A 20,589-nucleotide genomic window follows, 5' to 3' on the forward strand; every position below is an offset into this window, starting at 1 on the left:
CATCCATAACACAAAGACAAAAAGACACCCATAACAGAAGGACAAAAAGACACACATAACAGAAAGACAAAAAGATATCCATAACACAAAGACAAAAAGACATCCATAACAGAAAGACAAAAAGACATCCATAACAGAAAGACAAAAAGACACACATAACAGAAAGACAAAAAGACACCCATAACAGAAAGACAAAAAGACACCCATAACAGAAAGACATAAAGACATCCATAACAGAAAGACAAAAAGACAACCATAACACAAAGACAAAAAGACATCCATAACAGAAAGACAAAAAGACATCCATAACACAAAGACAAAAAGACACCCATAACAGAAAGACAAAAAGACATCAATAACAGAAAGACATCCATAACAGGAAGACAAAAAGACATACATAACACAAAGATATCCATAACAGAAAGACAAAAAGACACCCATAACAGAAAGACAAAAAGACATCCATAAAACAAAGACAAAAAGACATACATAACAGAAAGACAAAAAGACATCCATAACAGAAAGACAAAAAGACACCCATAAGACAAAGACAAAAAGATACCCATAACACAAAAACAAAAAGACATCCATAACAGAAAGACAAAAAGACACCCATAACACAAAGACAAAAATACATCCATAACACAAAGACAAAAAGACACCCATAACACAAAGACAAAAAGACATCCATAACAGAAAGACAAAAAGACATCCATAACAGAAAGACAAAAAGACATCCATAACAGAAAGACAAAAAGACATCCATAACAGAAAGACAAAAAGACACACATAACACAAAGACAAAAAGACACCCATAACAGAAAGACAAAAAGATATCCATAACTCAAAGACAAAAAGATATCCATAACAGAAAGACAAAAAGACATCCATAACAGAAAGACAAAAAGACACACATAACACAAAGACAAAAAGACACCCATAACAGAAAGACAAAAAGACATCCATAACAGAAAGACAAAAAGACACCCATAACAGAAAGACAAAAAGACACCCATAACAGAAAGACAAAAAGACATCCATAACAGAAAGACAAAAAGACATCCATAACACAAAGACAAAAAGACATCCATAACAGAAAGACAAAAAGACATCCATAACACAAAGACAAAAAGACACCCATAACAGAAAGACAAAAAGACATCCATAACAGAAAGACATCCATAACAGGAAGACAAAAAGACATCCATAACACAAAGACATCCATAACAGAAAGACAAAAAGACACCCATAACAGAAAGACAAAAGGACATCCATAAAACAAAGACAAAAAGACATACATAACAGAAAGACAAAAACACACCCATAACACAAAGACAAAAAGACACCCATAACAGAAGGACAAAAAGACACACATAACAGAAAGACAAAAAGACATCCATAACAGAAAGACAAAAAGACACCCATAACACAAAGACAAAAAGACATCCATAACACAAAGACAAAAAGACACCCATAACAGAAAGACATCCATAACATGAAGACAAAAAGACATCCATAACACAAAGACAAAAAGACATCCATAACAGAAAGACAAAAACACACCCATAACACAAAGACAAAAAGACATCCATAACACAAAGACAAAAAGACATCCATAACACAAAGACAAAAAGACATCCATAACAGAAAGACAAAAAGACACCCATAACAGAAAGACAAAAAGACACCCATAACAGAAAGACATCCATAACAGGAAGACAAAAAGACATCCATAACACAAAGACAAAAAGACATCCATAACAGAAAGACAAAAAGACACCCATAACAGAAAGACAAAAAGACATCCATAAAACAAAGATAAAAAGACATCCATAACAGAAAGACAAAAAGACATCCATAACACAAAGACAAAAAGACACCCATAACAGAAAGACAAAAAGACATCAATAACAGAAAGACACCCATAACAGAAAGACAAAAAGACATCCATAAAACAAAGACAAAAAGACATACATAACAGAAAGACAAAAAGACATCCATAACAGAAAGACAAAAAGACACCCATAAGACAAAGACAAAAAGATACCCATAACACAAAAACAAAAAGACATCCATAACAGAAAGACAAAAAGACACCCATAACACAAAGACAAAAATACATCCATAACACAAAGACAAAAAGACACCCATAACACAAAGACAAAAAGACATCCATAACAGAAAGACAAAAAGACATCCATAACAGAAAGACAAAAAGACATCCATAACAGAAAGACAAAAAGACATCCATAACAGAAAGACAAAAAGACACACATAACACAAAGACAAAAAGACACCCATAACAGAAAGACAAAAAGATATCCATAACTCAAAGACAAAAAGATATCCATAACAGAAAGACAAAAAGACATCCATAACAGAAAGACAAAAAGACACACATAACACAAAGACAAAAAGACACCCATAACAGAAAGACAAAAAGACATCCATAACAGAAAGACAAAAAGACACCCATAACAGAAAGACAAAAAGACACCCATAACAGAAAGACAAAAAGACATCCATAACAGAAAGACAAAAAGACATCCATAACACAAAGACAAAAAGACATCCATAACAGAAAGACAAAAAGACATCCATAACACAAAGACAAAAAGACACCCATAACAGAAAGACAAAAAGACATCCATAACAGAAAGACATCCATAACAGGAAGACAAAAAGACATCCATAACACAAAGACATCCATAACAGAAAGACAAAAAGACACCCATAACAGAAAGACAAAAGGACATCCATAAAACAAAGACAAAAAGACATACATAACAGAAAGACAAAAACACACCCATAACACAAAGACAAAAAGACACCCATAACAGAAGGACAAAAAGACACACATAACAGAAAGACAAAAAGACATCCATAACAGAAAGACAAAAAGACACCCATAACACAAAGACAAAAAGACATCCATAACACAAAGACAAAAAGACACCCATAACAGAAAGACATCCATAACATGAAGACAAAAAGACATCCATAACACAAAGACAAAAAGACATCCATAACAGAAAGACAAAAACACACCCATAACACAAAGACAAAAAGACATCCATAACACAAAGACAAAAAGACATCCATAACACAAAGACAAAAAGACATCCATAACAGAAAGACAAAAAGACACCCATAACAGAAAGACAAAAAGACACCCATAACAGAAAGACATCCATAACAGGAAGACAAAAAGACATCCATAACACAAAGACAAAAAGACATCCATAACAGAAAGACAAAAAGACACCCATAACAGAAAGACAAAAAGACATCCATAAAACAAAGATAAAAAGACATCCATAACAGAAAGACAAAAAGACATCCATAACACAAAGACAAAAAGACACCCATAACAGAAAGACAAAAAGACATCAATAACAGAAAGACATCCATAACAGGAAGACAAAAAGACATACATAACACAAAGACATCCATAACAGAAAGACAAAAAGACACCCATAACAGAAAGACAAAAAGACATCCATAAAACAAAGACAAAAAGACATACATAACAGAAAGACAAAAAGACATCCATAACAGAAAGACAAAAAGACACCCATAAGACAAAGACAAAAAGATACCCATAACACAAAAACAAAAAGACATCCATAACAGAAAGACAAAAAGACACCCATAACACAAAGACAAAAATACATCCATAACACAAAGACAAAAAGACACCCATAACACAAAGACAAAAAGACATCCATAACAGAAAGACAAAAAGACATCCATAACAGAAAGACAAAAAGACATCCATAACAGAAAGACAAAAAGACATCCATAACAGAAAGACAAAAAGACACACATAACACAAAGACAAAAAGACACCCATAACAGAAAGACAAAAAGATATCCATAACTCAAAGACAAAAAGATATCCATAACAGAAAGACAAAAAGACATCCATAACAGAAAGACAAAAAGACACACATAACACAAAGACAAAAAGACACCCACAACAGAAAGACAAAAAGACATCCATAACAGAAAGACAAAAAGACACCCATAACAGAAAGACAAAAAGACACCCATAAGACAAAGACAAAAAGATACCCATAACACAAAAACAAAAAGACATCCATAACAGAAAGACAAAAAGACATCCATAACAGAAAGACAAAAAGACACCCATAAGACAAAGACAAAAAGATACCCATAACACAAAAACAAAAAGACATCCATAACAGAAAGACAAAAAGACACCCATAACACAAAGACAAAAATACATCCATAACACAAAGACAAAAAGACACCCATAACACAAAGACAAAAAGACATCCATAACAGAAAGACAAAAAGACATCCATAACAGAAAGACAAAAAGACATCCATAACAGAAAGACAAAAAGACATCCATAACAGAAAGACAAAAAGACACACATAACACAAAGACAAAAAGACACCCATAACAGAAAGACAAAAAGATATCCATAACTCAAAGACAAAAAGATATCCATAACAGAAAGACAAAAAGACATCCATAACAGAAAGACAAAAAGACACACATAACACAAAGACAAAAAGACACCCATAACAGAAAGACAAAAAGACATCCATAACAGAAAGACAAAAAGACACCCATAACAGAAAGACAAAAAGACACCCATAACAGAAAGACAAAAAGACATCCATAACAGAAAGACAAAAAGACATCCATAACACAAAGACAAAAAGACATCCATAACAGAAAGACAAAAAGACATCCATAACACAAAGACAAAAAGACACCCATAACAGAAAGACAAAAAGACATCCATAACAGAAAGACATCCATAACAGGAAGACAAAAAGACATCCATAACACAAAGACATCCATAACAGAAAGACAAAAAGACACCCATAACAGAAAGACAAAAGGACATCCATAAAACAAAGACAAAAAGACATACATAACAGAAAGACAAAAACACACCCATAACACAAAGACAAAAAGACACCCATAACAGAAGGACAAAAAGACACACATAACAGAAAGACAAAAAGACATCCATAACAGAAAGACAAAAAGACACCCATAACACAAAGACAAAAAGACATCCATAACACAAAGACAAAAAGACACCCATAACAGAAAGACATCCATAACATGAAGACAAAAAGACATCCATAACACAAAGACAAAAAGACATCCATAACAGAAAGACAAAAACACACCCATAACACAAAGACAAAAAGACATCCATAACACAAAGACAAAAAGACATCCATAACACAAAGACAAAAAGACATCCATAACAGAAAGACAAAAAGACACCCATAACAGAAAGACAAAAAGACACCCATAACAGAAAGACATCCATAACAGGAAGACAAAAAGACATCCATAACACAAAGACAAAAAGACATCCATAACAGAAAGACAAAAAGACACCCATAACAGAAAGACAAAAAGACATCCATAAAACAAAGATAAAAAGACATCCATAACAGAAAGACAAAAAGACATCCATAACACAAAGACAAAAAGACACCCATAACAGAAAGACAAAAAGACATCAATAACAGAAAGACATCCATAACAGGAAGACAAAAAGACATACATAACACAAAGACATCCATAACAGAAAGACAAAAAGACACCCATAACAGAAAGACAAAAAGACATCCATAAAACAAAGACAAAAAGACATACATAACAGAAAGACAAAAAGACATCCATAACAGAAAGACAAAAAGACACCCATAAGACAAAGACAAAAAGATACCCATAACACAAAAACAAAAAGACATCCATAACAGAAAGACAAAAAGACACCCATAACACAAAGACAAAAATACATCCATAACACAAAGACAAAAAGACACCCATAACACAAAGACAAAAAGACATCCATAACAGAAAGACAAAAAGACATCCATAACAGAAAGACAAAAAGACATCCATAACAGAAAGACAAAAAGACATCCATAACAGAAAGACAAAAAGACACACATAACACAAAGACAAAAAGACACCCATAACAGAAAGACAAAAAGATATCCATAACTCAAAGACAAAAAGATATCCATAACAGAAAGACAAAAAGACATCCATAACAGAAAGACAAAAAGACACACATAACACAAAGACAAAAAGACACCCACAACAGAAAGACAAAAAGACATCCATAACAGAAAGACAAAAAGACACCCATAACAGAAAGACAAAAAGACACTCATAACAGAAAGACAAAAAGACATCCATAACAGAAAGACAAAAAGACATCCATAACACAAAGACAAAAAGACATCCATAACAGAAAGACAAAAAGACATCCATAACACAAAGACAAAAAGACACCCATAACAGAAAGACAAAAAGATATCCATAACAGAAAGACATCCATAACAGGAAGACAAAAAGACATCCATAACACAAAGACATCCATAACAGAAAGACAAAAAGACACCCATAACAGAAAGACAAAAGGACATCCATAAAACAAAGACAAAAAGACATACATAACAGAAAGACAAAAACACACCCATAACACAAAGACAAAAAGACACCCATAACAGAAGGACAAAAAGACACACATAACAGAAAGACAAAAAGACATCCATAACAGAAAGACAAAAAGACACACATAACACAAAGACAAAAAGACATCCATAACACAAAGACAAAAAGACACCCATAACAGAAAGACATCCATAACATGAAGACAAAAAGACATCCATAACACAAAGACAAAAAGACATCCATAACAGAAAGACAAAAACACACCCATAACACAAAGACAAAAAGACATCCATAACACAAAGACAAAAAGACATCCATAACACAAAGACAAAAAGACATCCATAACAGAAAGACAAAAAGACACCCATAACAGAAAGACAAAAAGACACCCATAACAGAAAGACATCCATAACAGGAAGACAAAAAGACATCCATAACACAAAGACAAAAAGACATCCATAACAGAAAGACAAAAAGACACCCATAACAGAAAGACAAAAAGACATCCATAAAACAAAGATAAAAAGACACCCATAACAGAAAGACAAAAAGACATCCATAACACAAAGACAAAAAGACATCCATAACACAAAGACAAAAAGACACCCATAACAGAAAGAAAAAAAGACATCCATAACAGAAAGACATCCATAACAGGAAGACATCCATAACAGAAAGACAAAAAGACACCCATAACAGAAAGACAAAAGGACATCCATAAAACAAAGACAAAAAGACATACATAACAGAAAGACAAAAACACACCCATAACACAAAGACAAAAAGACACCCATAACAGAAGGACAAAAAGACACACATAACAGAAAGACAAAAAGACATCCATAACAGAAAGACAAAAAGACACCCATAACACAAAGACAAAAAGACATCCATAACACAAAGACAAAAAGACACCCATAACAGAAAGACATCCATAACATGAAGACAAAAAGACATCCATAACACAAAGACAAAAAGACATCCATAACAGAAAGACAAAAACACACCCATAACACAAAGACAAAAAGACACCCATAACAGAAGGACAAAAAGACACACATAACACAAAGACAAAAAGACACCCATAACAGAAAGACAAAAAGATATCCATAACTCAAAGACAAAAAGATATCCACAACAGAAAGACAAAAAGACATCCATAACAGAAAGACAAAAAGACACACATAACACAAAGACAAAAAGACACCCATAACAGAAAGACAAAAAGACATCCATAACAGAAAGACAAAAAGACACCCATAACAGAAAGACAAAAAGACACCCATAACAGAAAGACAAAAAGACACCCATAACAGAAAGACAAAAAGACATCCATAACACAAAGACAAAAAGACATCCATAACAGAAAGACAAAAAGACATCCATAACACAAAGACAAAAAGACACCCATAACAGAAAGACAAAAAGACATCCATAAGAGAAAGACATCCATAACAGGAAGACAAAAAGACATCCATAACACAAAGACATCCATAACAGAAAGACAAAAAGACACCCATAACAGAAAGACAAAAGGACATCCATAAAACAAAGACAAAAAACATACATAACAGAAAGACAAAAACACACCCATAACACAAAGACAAAAAGACACCCATAACAGAAGGACAAAAAGACACACATAACAGAAAGACAAAAAGACATCCATAACAGAAAGACAAAAAGACACCCATAACACAAAGACAAAAAGACATCCATAACACAAAGACAAAAAGACACCCATAACACAAAGACAAAAATACATCCATAACAGAAAGACAAAAAGACATCCATAACAGAAAGACAAAAAGACACCCATAACACAAAGACAAAAAGACACCCATAACACAAAGACAAAAAGACACCCATAACACAAAGACAAAAAGACACCCATAACACAAAGACAAAAAGACATCCATAACAGAAAGACAAAAACACACCCATAACACAAAGACAAAAAGACACCCATAACAGAAGGACAAAAAGACACACATAACACAAAGACAAAAAGACACCCATAACAGAAAGACAAAAAGATATCCATAACACAAAGACAAAAAGACATCCATAACAGAAAGACAAAAAGACATCCATAACAGAAAGACAAAAAGACACACATAACACAAAGACAAAAAAACACCCATAACAGAAAGACAAAAAGACATCCATAACAGAAAGACAAAAAGACACCCATAACAGAAAGACAAAAAGACACCCATAACAGAAAGACAAAAAGACATTCATAACAGAAAGACAAAAAGACATCCATAACACAAAGACAAAAAGACATCCATAACAGAAAGACAAAAAGACATCCATAACACAAAGACAAAAAGACACCCATAACAGAAAGACAAAAAGACATCCATAACAGAAAGACATCCATAACAGGAAGACAAAAAGACATCCATAACACAAAGACATCCATAACAGAAAGACAAAAAGACACCCATAACAGAAAGACAAAAAGACATCCATAACACAAAGACATACATAACAGAAAGACAAAAAGACATACATAACAGAAAGACAAAGAGACATCCATAACACAAAGACAAAAACACACCCATAACAGAAAGCCAAAAAGACATCCATAACAGAAAGACAAAAAGACATCCATAACACAAAGACAAAAAGACATCCATAACAGAAAGACAAAAAGACATCCATAACAGAAAGACAAAAAGACATCCATAACAGTAATACAAAAAGACACCCATAACACAAAGACAAAAAGACATCCATAACATAAAGACAAAAAGACATCCATAACAGAAAGACAAAAAGACATCCATAACAGAAAGACAAAAAGACACCCATAACACAAAGACAAAAAGACACCCATAACAGAAAGACAAAAAGACACCCATAACAGAAAGACAAAAAGACATCCATAACACAAAGACAAAAAGACATCCATAACAGAAAGACAAAAAGACATCCATAACAGAAAGACAAAAAGACATCCATAACAGAAAGACAAAAAGACATCCATAACACAAAGACAAAAAGACACCCATAACAGAAAGACAAAAAGACATCAATAACAGAAAGACATCCATAACAGGAAGACAAAAAGACATCCATAACACAAAGACATCCATAACAGAAAGACAAAAAGACACCCATAACAGAAAGACAAAAAGACATCCATAAAACAAAGACAAAAAGACATCCTTAACAGAAAGACAAAAAGACATCCATAACAGAAAGACAAAAAGACATCCATAACAGAAAGACAAAAAGACACCCATAACAGAAAGACAAAAAGACATCCATAACAGAAAGACAAAAAGACACCCATAACACAAAGACAAAAAGACATCCATAACAGAAAGACAAAAAGACACCCATAACACAAAGACAAAAAGACACCCATAACACAAAGACAAAAAGACATCCATAACAGAAAGACAAAAAGACACCCATAACACAAAGACAAAAAGACATCCATAACACAAAGACAAAAAGACACCCATAACAGAAAGACAAAAATACATCCATAACACAAAGACAAAAAGACATCCATAACAGAAAGACAAAAAGACACCCATAACACAAAGACAAAAAGACACCCATAACACAAAGACAAAAAGACACCCATAACACAAAGACAAAAAGACATCCATAACAGAAAGACAAAAACACACCCATAACACAAAGACAAAAAGACACCCATAACAGAAGGACAAAAAGACACACATAACACAAAGACAAAAAGACACCCATAACAGAAAGACAAAAAGATATCCATAACACAAAGACAAAAAGACATCCATAACAGAAAGACAAAAAGACATCCATAACAGAAAGACAAAAAGACACACATAACACAAAGACAAAAAGACACCCATAACAGAAAGACAAAAAGACATCCATAACAGAAAGACAAAAAGACACCCATAACAGAAAGACAAAAAGACACCCATAACAGAAAGACAAAAAGACATCCATAACAGAAAGACAAAAAGACATCCATAACACAAAGACAAAAAGACATCCATAACAGAAAGACAAAAAGACATCCATAACACAAAGACAAAAAGACACCCATAACAGAAAGACAAAAAGACATCCATAACAGAAAGACATCCATAACAGAAAGACAAAAAGACATCCATAACACAAAGACATCCATAACAGAAAGACAAAAAGACACCCATAACAGAAAGACAAAAAGACATCCATAAAACAAAGACAAAAAGACATACATAACAGAAAGACAAAAACACACCCATAACACAAAGACAAAAAGACACCCATAACAGAAACACAAAAAGACACCCATAACAGAAAGACAAAAAGACATCCATAACAGAAAGACAAAAAGACACCCATAACACAAAGACAAAAAGACATCCATAACACAAAGACAAAAAGACACCCATAACAGAAAGCCAAAAAGACATCCATAACAGAAAGACAAAAAGACATCCATAACAGAAAGACAAAAAGACACCCATAACAGAAAGACAAAAAGACATCCATAACAGAAAGACAAAAAGACACTCATAACAGAAAGACAAAAAGACACCCATAACAGAAAGACAAAAAGACATCCATAACAGAAAGACAAAAAGACACCCATAACAGAAAGACAAAAAGACATCCATAACACAAAGACAAAAAGACATCCATAACACAAAGACAAAAAGACACCCATAACAGAAAGACATCCATAACAGGAAGACAAAAAGACATCCATAACACAAAGACAAAAAGACATCCATAACAGAAAGACAAAAAGACACCCATAACAGAAAGACAAAAAGACATCCATAACACAAAGACAAAAAGACATACATAACAGAAAGACAAAAAGACATCCATAACACAAAGACAAAAAGACATCCATAACACAAAGACAAAAAGACACCCATAACAGAAAGACAAAAAGACATCCATAACAGAAACACAAAAAGACATCCATAACACAAAGACAAAAAGACACCCATAACAGAAAGACAAAAAGACATCCATAACACAAAGACAGAAAGACATACATAACAGAAAGACATCCATAACAGAAAGACAAAAAGACATCCATAACACAAAGACAAAAAGACATCCATAACAGAAAGACATCCATAACAGAAAGACAAACAGACATCCATAACACAAAGACAAAAAGACATACTTAACAGAAAGACAAAAAGACATCCATAACACAAAGACAAAAAGACATCCATAACACAAAGACAAAAAGACACCCATAACAGAAAGACAAAAAGACATCCATAACAGAAAGACATCCATAACAGAAAGACAAAAAGACATCCATAACACAAAGACAAAAAGACATCCATAACAGAAAGACAAAAAGACATCCATAACACAAAGACAGAAAGACATACATAACAGAAAGACAAAAAGACATCCATAACACAAAGACAAAAAGACATCCATAACACAAAGACAAAAAGACACCCATAACAGAAAGACAAAAAGACATCCATAACACAAAGACAAAAAGACACCCATAACAGAAAGACAAAAAGACATCCATAACAGAAAGACATCCATAACAGAAAGACAAAAAGACATCCATAACAGAAAGACAAAAAGACACCCATAACAGAAAGACAAAAAGACATCCATAACACAAAGACAAAAAGACACCATAACAGAAAGACAAAAAGACACCCATAACAGAAAGACAAAAAGACATCCATAACACAAAAACAAAAAGACACCCATAACAGAAAGACAAAAATACATCCATAACACAAAGACAAAAAGACACCCATAACAGAAAGACAAAAAGACATACATAACAGAAAGACAAAAAGACATCCATAACAGAAAGACATCCATAACAGAAAGACAAAAAGACACCCATAACAGAAAGACAAAAAGACATCCATAACACAATGACAAAAAGACACCCATAACAGAAAGACAAAAAGACATCCATAACACAAAGACAAAAAGACACCCATAACAGAAAGACAAAAAGACATCCATAACAGAAAGACAAAAAGACACCCATAACAGAAAGACAGAAAGACATCCATAACACAAAGACAAAAAGACATACATAACAGAAAGACAAAAAGACATCCATAACACAAAGACAAAAAGACATCCATAACACAAAGACAAAAAGACATCCATAACAGAAAGACATCCATAACAGAAAGACAAAAAGACATCCATAACACAAAGACAAAAAGACATCCATAACAGAAAGACAAAAAGACACCCATAACAGAAAGACAAAAAGACATCCATAACAGAAACACAAAAAGACATACATAACACAAAGACAAAAAGACATCCATAACACAAAGACAAAAAGACACCCATAAGACAAAGACAAAAAGACATCCATAACAGAAAGACAAAAAGACATTCATAACAGAAAGACAAAAAGACATCCATAACAGAAAGACAAAAAGACACCCATAACAGAAAGACAAAAAGACATCCATAACACAAAGACAAAAAGACACCCATAACAGAAAGACAAAAAGACATACATAACAGAAAGACAAAAAGACATCCATAACAGAAAGACATCCATAACAGAAAGACAAAAAGACATCCATAACAGAAAGCAGTATGTCCATAAAGGGTCAGGCAAAAGACGAAATATGATCATACACAGGAAAGATATATACATAGAAGAACGCTAGTAGATCAAGAAAGATAAAATATCTCTCAGCTAGTCTAGGCTAAAGCCCGGGCTTATATACTAAACTACATAGGTCATATGACAACAAGATAGGTGTACAGAGTATTCTAGTGACTATGAGCGCTAATTGGAGCACAAGGGATGGTCAGGAGTCATGTGAGTCCTGTGATCTCCCAGAGGAGTCCAAGTGTCTCTCAGACTTGGTAGGATGCATGACAGCTGGCTGCTCAGTTGGTGAATCAGAAATGACCCTTCCTCAGCAACAATTAGCCCTGCTGATTTGTTTTGTTGCATCAAAAAAAAAGACAACAGCTACACTGAATCTATCCATTGCAAAATACCAACAATTCCACGGTTAATAACAATGACAACAAGAATAACAACACCATTGACATCAACATCACAAAGCAGCTTCAACAACATAAACAACAATCACAGCACCATTAACATCAACAACATCACACAACAGCAAAACATTAACAACAACCACATCAGCATTAACATCAACAACATCACACAACAGCAAAACATTAACAACAACCACATCAGCATTATGAATCAGATAATGAGAAATTCAAAGCCACATCATCCAAGAAAACACCATATTCAACAACATTCAACGAGTGGGTCTGTCCAAATTGGCTCGCATTCTCAAGCGAAACCAAGTCATAACCACTTTATAAGGTGCCTTTTGAGAGAAACTCTCAAAGAAACAAAGAGCTCAGCCGAGCATATGTGGATGTAAGTGCAATATTGACTACAGTACACACATTGTTATCCAGTGCACTGAGAAACACCATATTGACTGATTTTTGTTCTTTGTTTTCCAGGAGTACTGGAAATGGATGCTCATGCCATCCCACATGAGTTCATCTTTATGGATGAGGCTGGGTTCAACCTAGCAAAGACCAGAAGATGGGGAAGAAACGTCATTGGCCACAGAGCCATTATAGATGTTCCTGGCCAACGTGGTGGGAACATCACAATGTGTGCTGCCATCTCCAATACACCTGGTGTCATGCCAACCTTGGACCATACATCACAGCCCATATTCTCACATTTCTGGACAGATTCCACAACATTTTCATACCACCAGAATGTATGAATGATGAAGAAACAGGTACGTTGCAGTATGGGACAACATGAGCTTTCATCATGCAACCCCAGTCTAAACTTGGTTTGCTGACCACCCACCATTTCTCATGCAATAGCTCCCACCATACTCACAATTTCTGAACCCCATAGAAGAGTTCTTTTCGGCATGGCGGTGGAAGGTATACGACCGGCAGCCCTTTGTGCGCATGCCTCTTGTGCAGGCTATGGAAGAGGCATGTGATGAAATTGATGTGGGTGTGATTCAGGGATGGATAAGGCACTCAAGGCACTTCTTCCCTCGATGTCTGGCAAAGGAAGATATTACCTGTGATGTGGACGAGGCGTTATGGCCAGACCCAGCTGTGCGGCAAGATGCTGCCTAATTATTTTTCTTGCCTATTTTTATATATATATATATATATATATATATATATATATATATATATATATATACATTTTTTCTGTCATTTTCTTTTTCGGTTTACTGTTTTTTGTGAGCATATTTTGCTAAAACCAGCCTAGTTTACAAAATTGTGTTTTTGCATTTGGAAAATCAGAAAACAGCAAAAACATTAACAACAATCACAACATTAGTTACGATCAAAACAACACTGACAACCATGACAACAACAACAACCCCCCCCCCCCCTTCTCTCTCTCTGTCCCCTTCTCTCTCACTCACTCTCTCTCTCTCTCTCTCTTTCTGCTGAGACATGGGGCTTTGTAAGTATGAGAACTGTATAATAGGCCTGACAAATCACAGGAAGCTGCATTATGACCGAGTCTGTACTCACAAACTGGGTCAGATGGGCTCCGGCCCAGACTGGTCAGAAAAAAAGCTTTTTATTAAAAGCTGTGTTGCCAAAAGGCAGATATTAAAGTGGGGACCTTTGTCTGTGTCACGCCGCAAAAGAGAATAAATCAATAAAGTGGTAACACGGAACAGCATGGCTGCTGTACAGCACATGGCAGAGTTGTGCGTTTGTGGAGATCACAATGAATGTGAATAAATGAAGACAAACTGCTGGTCATATGGGCTCCGTCTGTGGTCCAGTGAGGATACAGCAGCAGCCAATTATCTGGCTTAATGCAAACAAGAGCCTACTGATTTGTCACCTATAGAGAATACAAATGCATTCTAATTGCAGGTGGGGTCATAAGCAGGTAATAAAGCTGTGGACCTTCGCAGGAAAGCATTACTTTGAGGCGCATTTTTGCCCAGTTGCTGAGGTCAGGCACAACATCTAAGGGGCAGCAATTAAGTGAGGTCATTAAACGTTTCTTATAAAGACTTGCGCGTGCCCCAGCCCTGGCATCTCGCTGATTACAGCACTTTCAATCAATAGTTAAACAAATTAACCAGCTCTTAACAGTCAATTGCGCTTAAAGCTGGGCAGTGAATGACCACTGCACCACAGTCAGCCTGATGAATTAAACAATAACAGGTTAAACAGAGATTTGTGTGTTTTTGCTTTTGCTACTTGTTTAGATGTAAGTTTACATTTTATTCCTTGATGTTGATGGTGATGGTAATAACAATAGTCTTGATTACATTAACAAAGATGGTGACAAAGAAAGAAAGCAACAGCAATGACGATAATGATGATAATGATGATAACAGTGATGGTGATGATGACGATGATGATGATCATGAAGAGTGATGATAATGACAATAACGTCAACGATAATAGTAACAATAACAACAATGATGATGATGATAATGATGATGATGATAATGATGATGATGATGAAAATAAAGATGATGATAATGATGATGATGAAGAATGGTAATGGTGACAGTGGCGATGATAGTGATAATGATAATAATGCTGCTGCTGCTGCTGATTATGATGAAAGGTGGTAGTGGTGATGGTGGGGATGATAGTGATACTGATAATGATGATGATGATGATGAAGGGTGGTAGTGGTGATGGTGGTGATAGTGACAATGAAAAAGAAGAAGAAGATGATGATGATGGTGATGATGATGATGAAGGGTGGTAGTGATGATGGTGATGATGACAGTGATATTGATGATGAAGATGATGATGATGATGAAGGGTGGTAGTGGTGATGGTGGTGATAGTGATAATGAAGAAGAAGATGATGATGATGATGATGATGATGATGATGATGAAGGGTGGTAGTGATGATGGTGGTGATGATAGTGGTAATGATGATGATGATGATGATGATGATGATGATGATTAAGGGTGGTAGTGGCAATAATTATGATAATGATGATGATGATGATGATGATGATGATGATGATTAAGGGTGGTAGTGGAGATGGTGGTGATGATAAAGGATAATTACGACAATGATGATGATGATGGTGATGATCATGATGATAATCTTGATGATGATGATGAAGGGTGGTGGTCGTGTTGGTGACGATAACAATAATGATGCTGATGATGATGATGACAGTGAAGATTATGATGACAGTAGTGATTATATTGATGATGATTATCATGCAGAGTGTGCTGGTGATGACAGTGAAGATGATGTGCTGAAGATGAACAAGACATATTAAATTTGGACTGGACAAATATTTGTTTAACATGTTACATCTTTAAGATGATGATAGTGATAATGATGATGATGATTATCATGCAGAGCTCACTGGTGATGATAGTGATAATGATGATGATGATGATGATGATGATGATTATCATGCAGAGCTCACTGGTGATGATAGATGATCATGATCATGATGATTGATGATCATGACGATGATGATGGTGATGATGATGTGGCTTTTATTCTGTAAAACCTTTAATCATGTAGCTCTTTGTAGTATTCTGATAAACCACTATCTGTAGAGCTGCTTTGTTTGTATAAAGCTGTCTACTCACTGTCTCTATTGTCTTATCAGGACTGGGATTTCATGCTATCACTGAGCTGGACTGGTGTGCTTGAATATGGATTAGGGCTTCACCACTAGGGAATATTGTATTTGCTCAGCCTATAACATCACACCGCTGGTCACGAGTGGTTTGGCCGTTTATGTGCTTGTGAATATGAATGCACCAGAGCTCTGGGGGAGGTATTACGCAACAACCTGTTAAATTAATGATGATTCCTTCAGAGCTCAGTCCGACATGAAGATTTTATGCAGATAATTCGTTCTGTCTTTGCGGTTATCCTTAAGCTCTACATGTAGCCCTGACAGCAATTCTGCTGAGTGCAGGGAAGGAAAAGGTCACTTTGAGTGGTGTGTTAGAACCTCTCCCTGTCTTCTTCTTTGACAGGCAGACATGTGCGCATGATGAAAGAACTCACCCACAGTGCTGAACGAACACCACCAGATCCGCAGAACCAAACCTGCAGCTGTCTCATTAACAGCAGCATACAACACACTACAAAAGAAGAACTACATACTACAGGACCATCTTAATGTAGATATGTTATAACTACAGTTTGGGGGGGGGCATGGCTGAAACCCCTCCTTCTTTCAGTGCAACAGCCTATAAATTCTTATCCTCACCTTCAGTTCTATGACGAAGTGTTCGCAATCCCCACCACCACCCCATCTCCTCCCTGTTCCTCAGTCCATCATCAGTCCTACTACAGCTATGAGGGGGGATCTGACCTTCTAACTACAGGCAGAAGTAGTCTCAAAGTCCCCCCCTCCCTCAATCAATTCTCCCTCATACTACCACCACATGTTGAAGGCACGGTCTGAACTCACAAAAAGACGTTTGTAAACCTCCAAATAATATAATAGTTCTACCCTTAAACTGGTATAGAAACTTTACGCCGCTAAAAATGAAGGTGGATGAAAGAGATGTGTGAGTATAAAGAATCTTTTCATTAAGATTTAAAAGTTTGTCAAACCTTTAAAAGATTCTTTACATGAATAAATCATTTTTAAGGGAATTCTCTTTAGAGAACCAAAACTTAATCTTCTATGGAATTACTCAAAGAACCCAAAGAACTTTTTTTTTAAGTGTGTACACTCAGCAAAAATGGTTTTATATATTATTAAAAACGCTATAGCTAGCAACAATAGAAGATTCCCTTGTGGTGCTTTATAGAGGCATGTTTTAAAAGGTTGTTCAAAGAACCATATTGATTCATGTACCCTTAAAAAGGGGGTTGATCAAGATGACTGAGTACATGTATATTGTTCTTTAAAGAAGACTTTGAAAGATTTGCTAAATTGCACCAATAAGCAGTTGTAATAAGTCAAAGAACCCTGTTAGCAGCAAATAGAATCATTTTCAGAATGTAGGAAGAAACTTCAAATTGTTACAGAACCTTAATATGAAGGTTTTTGTAACGTGTCGAACAGATTCAGATGCTCGCAGATGTGAAAAGCAAACGAGGCTTTACTGATAGAATCACAATCCAGTGTTGTTGTCACAAAACAGGCAGGGGTCCATTTGAGAAGGCAGAAGAAATACAAAATCACATTTGTACAACCAGGCGAACAGTCCGAAAAGGCAAAAGTCGGCAAAGTCGAAGAACAAGGGCAAAGGTCAGAATAAATGGTCAGAATGGACACAATGCTTCGCACTTTCCTAGTCTAAAGCCCGGGCTTATATACTAAGCTATGTAAGTCATATGATCTACAACACAGGTTTCAAACATTAGTCCAGGTGAGTATCATTGTTAGTTGGCTGCGTGGAAGTCAAGTGATCTCCCAGAGAGTTTCAATGAGGCACTCAGAGGACAGTAACAGTACCGTTTACACAGACCCCTCAAACGAGCATGGAGCGAGCTGGATAGACCCTGTCTCAGGCGGCCTCTAGGTCAAGGAGCAGGCTTGTTTGGGTGCCGACTGTGAAATTCCACTATGAGGGCCGGACCCAGGACATCCTTCGCAGTTACCCAGTGCTGCTCCTCCAGGCCATATCCCTCCCAGTCTAACAAGTATTGAAGAATTCCCCCTTGCCTCAGGGCTTCCAACAGCCTACGGATACCGTAAACTGGTTCCCCTTCTATCACATCCGGCGGGGGTGGCGTGACGTCCGATGAAGCCTCGACCAAAGGTCCTGCAATAACAGATTTAAGCAGAGACACGTGAAACGAACGTGAGACGCTGCATCAAGGGGGTACATCTAACCTATAGGTGACCTCATGATTCTTTCAACAACCTTGAAAGGTCCTATGTATTTAGCTAAAAGCTTCCTACTTCCTTTTATGTTACAGAAGTCCTTAGTAGCCTTCCAGACTCTATCTCATTACTGCGAAGATCAGCCTGCTCCTTGTTCCGTTGAAGCACCTGTTCTATCCTCTGATGCATCTGCTTCCAAACTTGTTCACTATTCTGCATCCACAAATCAACAGATGAAACATCCAAAGAAGCTCCGGTCCAGGGTGCAATGGGAGGTTGATATCCCAGGAAGCACTGGAAAGGAGTCATACCAGTCATAGAGCTTGTCAGGGAATTTTGAACGATTTCGGCCCAAGCCAAGAAACGGGACCAGTCAGAAAGATTCTCATAACAGAATATTTGCAAGAATTTACCCTGTTCTTGATTCATCCTTTCACATTGGCCATTAGATTGAGGATGATACCCTGATGTAAGACTAACAGACACTCCAATATTTTCAAAGAATGCAGCCCAAACCTGGGAAGTAAACTGAGGTTTTCAGAAGGTTGTTAGATGGGACAAAGCAGACACCTCGGGAAAAGTGATCAATAATAGTGAGAATAGTGGTATGACCTTGCAATTCAGGTAAGTCAGTTACAAAGTCTATGGTAAGATGGGACCAAGGTTGGTCTGGTACTGGTAAGGGGACTAACTTACCAGCTGGCAATGACTTGGGTGTTATACATTGCGAGTATGTAGAGCAGAAAACTACAAAAGACTGTACATCTCTATGCATGGACTCCCACCAATATTTGTGTGACAATAATTGTTGTGTTCTAGTTTCTCCTGGGTGGCTCGAGGTGATAGATGAATGAGCCCAAGTGATAAGCTGGGTGCGGAAAGAAAGAGGATTTCCAGTTTGACACAATGTCCTTAGGCATTCCAAATAAACAAAAAACATGGTTAAATAAGGCTTCTGCTGTCTGGAACACACTAGAAATGGAGATGAATGGGACAAAGCGGACACCTTGGGAAAAGCAATCAATAATAGTAAGAATGGTGGTATGACCTTGCGATTCAGGTAAGTCTGTTACAAAGTCTATAGCAAGATGGGACCAAGGTTGGTCTGGTACTGGTAAGGGGACTAATTTACCAGCTGGCAATGACTTGGGTGTTTTACATTGCGAGCATGTAGAGAAGGAAACTACAAAAGACTGTACATCTCTATGCATGGACTCCCACCAATATTTGTGTGACAATAATTGTCGCGTTCTAGTTTCTCCTGGGTGGCCCGAGGTGATAGATGAATGAGCCCAAGTGATAAGCTGGGTACGGGAAGAAAGAGGTACATAGGTC

The sequence above is a fragment of the Pygocentrus nattereri genome, chromosome 30 (assembly GCF_015220715.1).
Source record: "Pygocentrus nattereri isolate fPygNat1 chromosome 30, fPygNat1.pri, whole genome shotgun sequence".
NCBI classification, from domain to species: domain Eukaryota; kingdom Metazoa; phylum Chordata; class Actinopteri; order Characiformes; family Serrasalmidae; genus Pygocentrus; species Pygocentrus nattereri.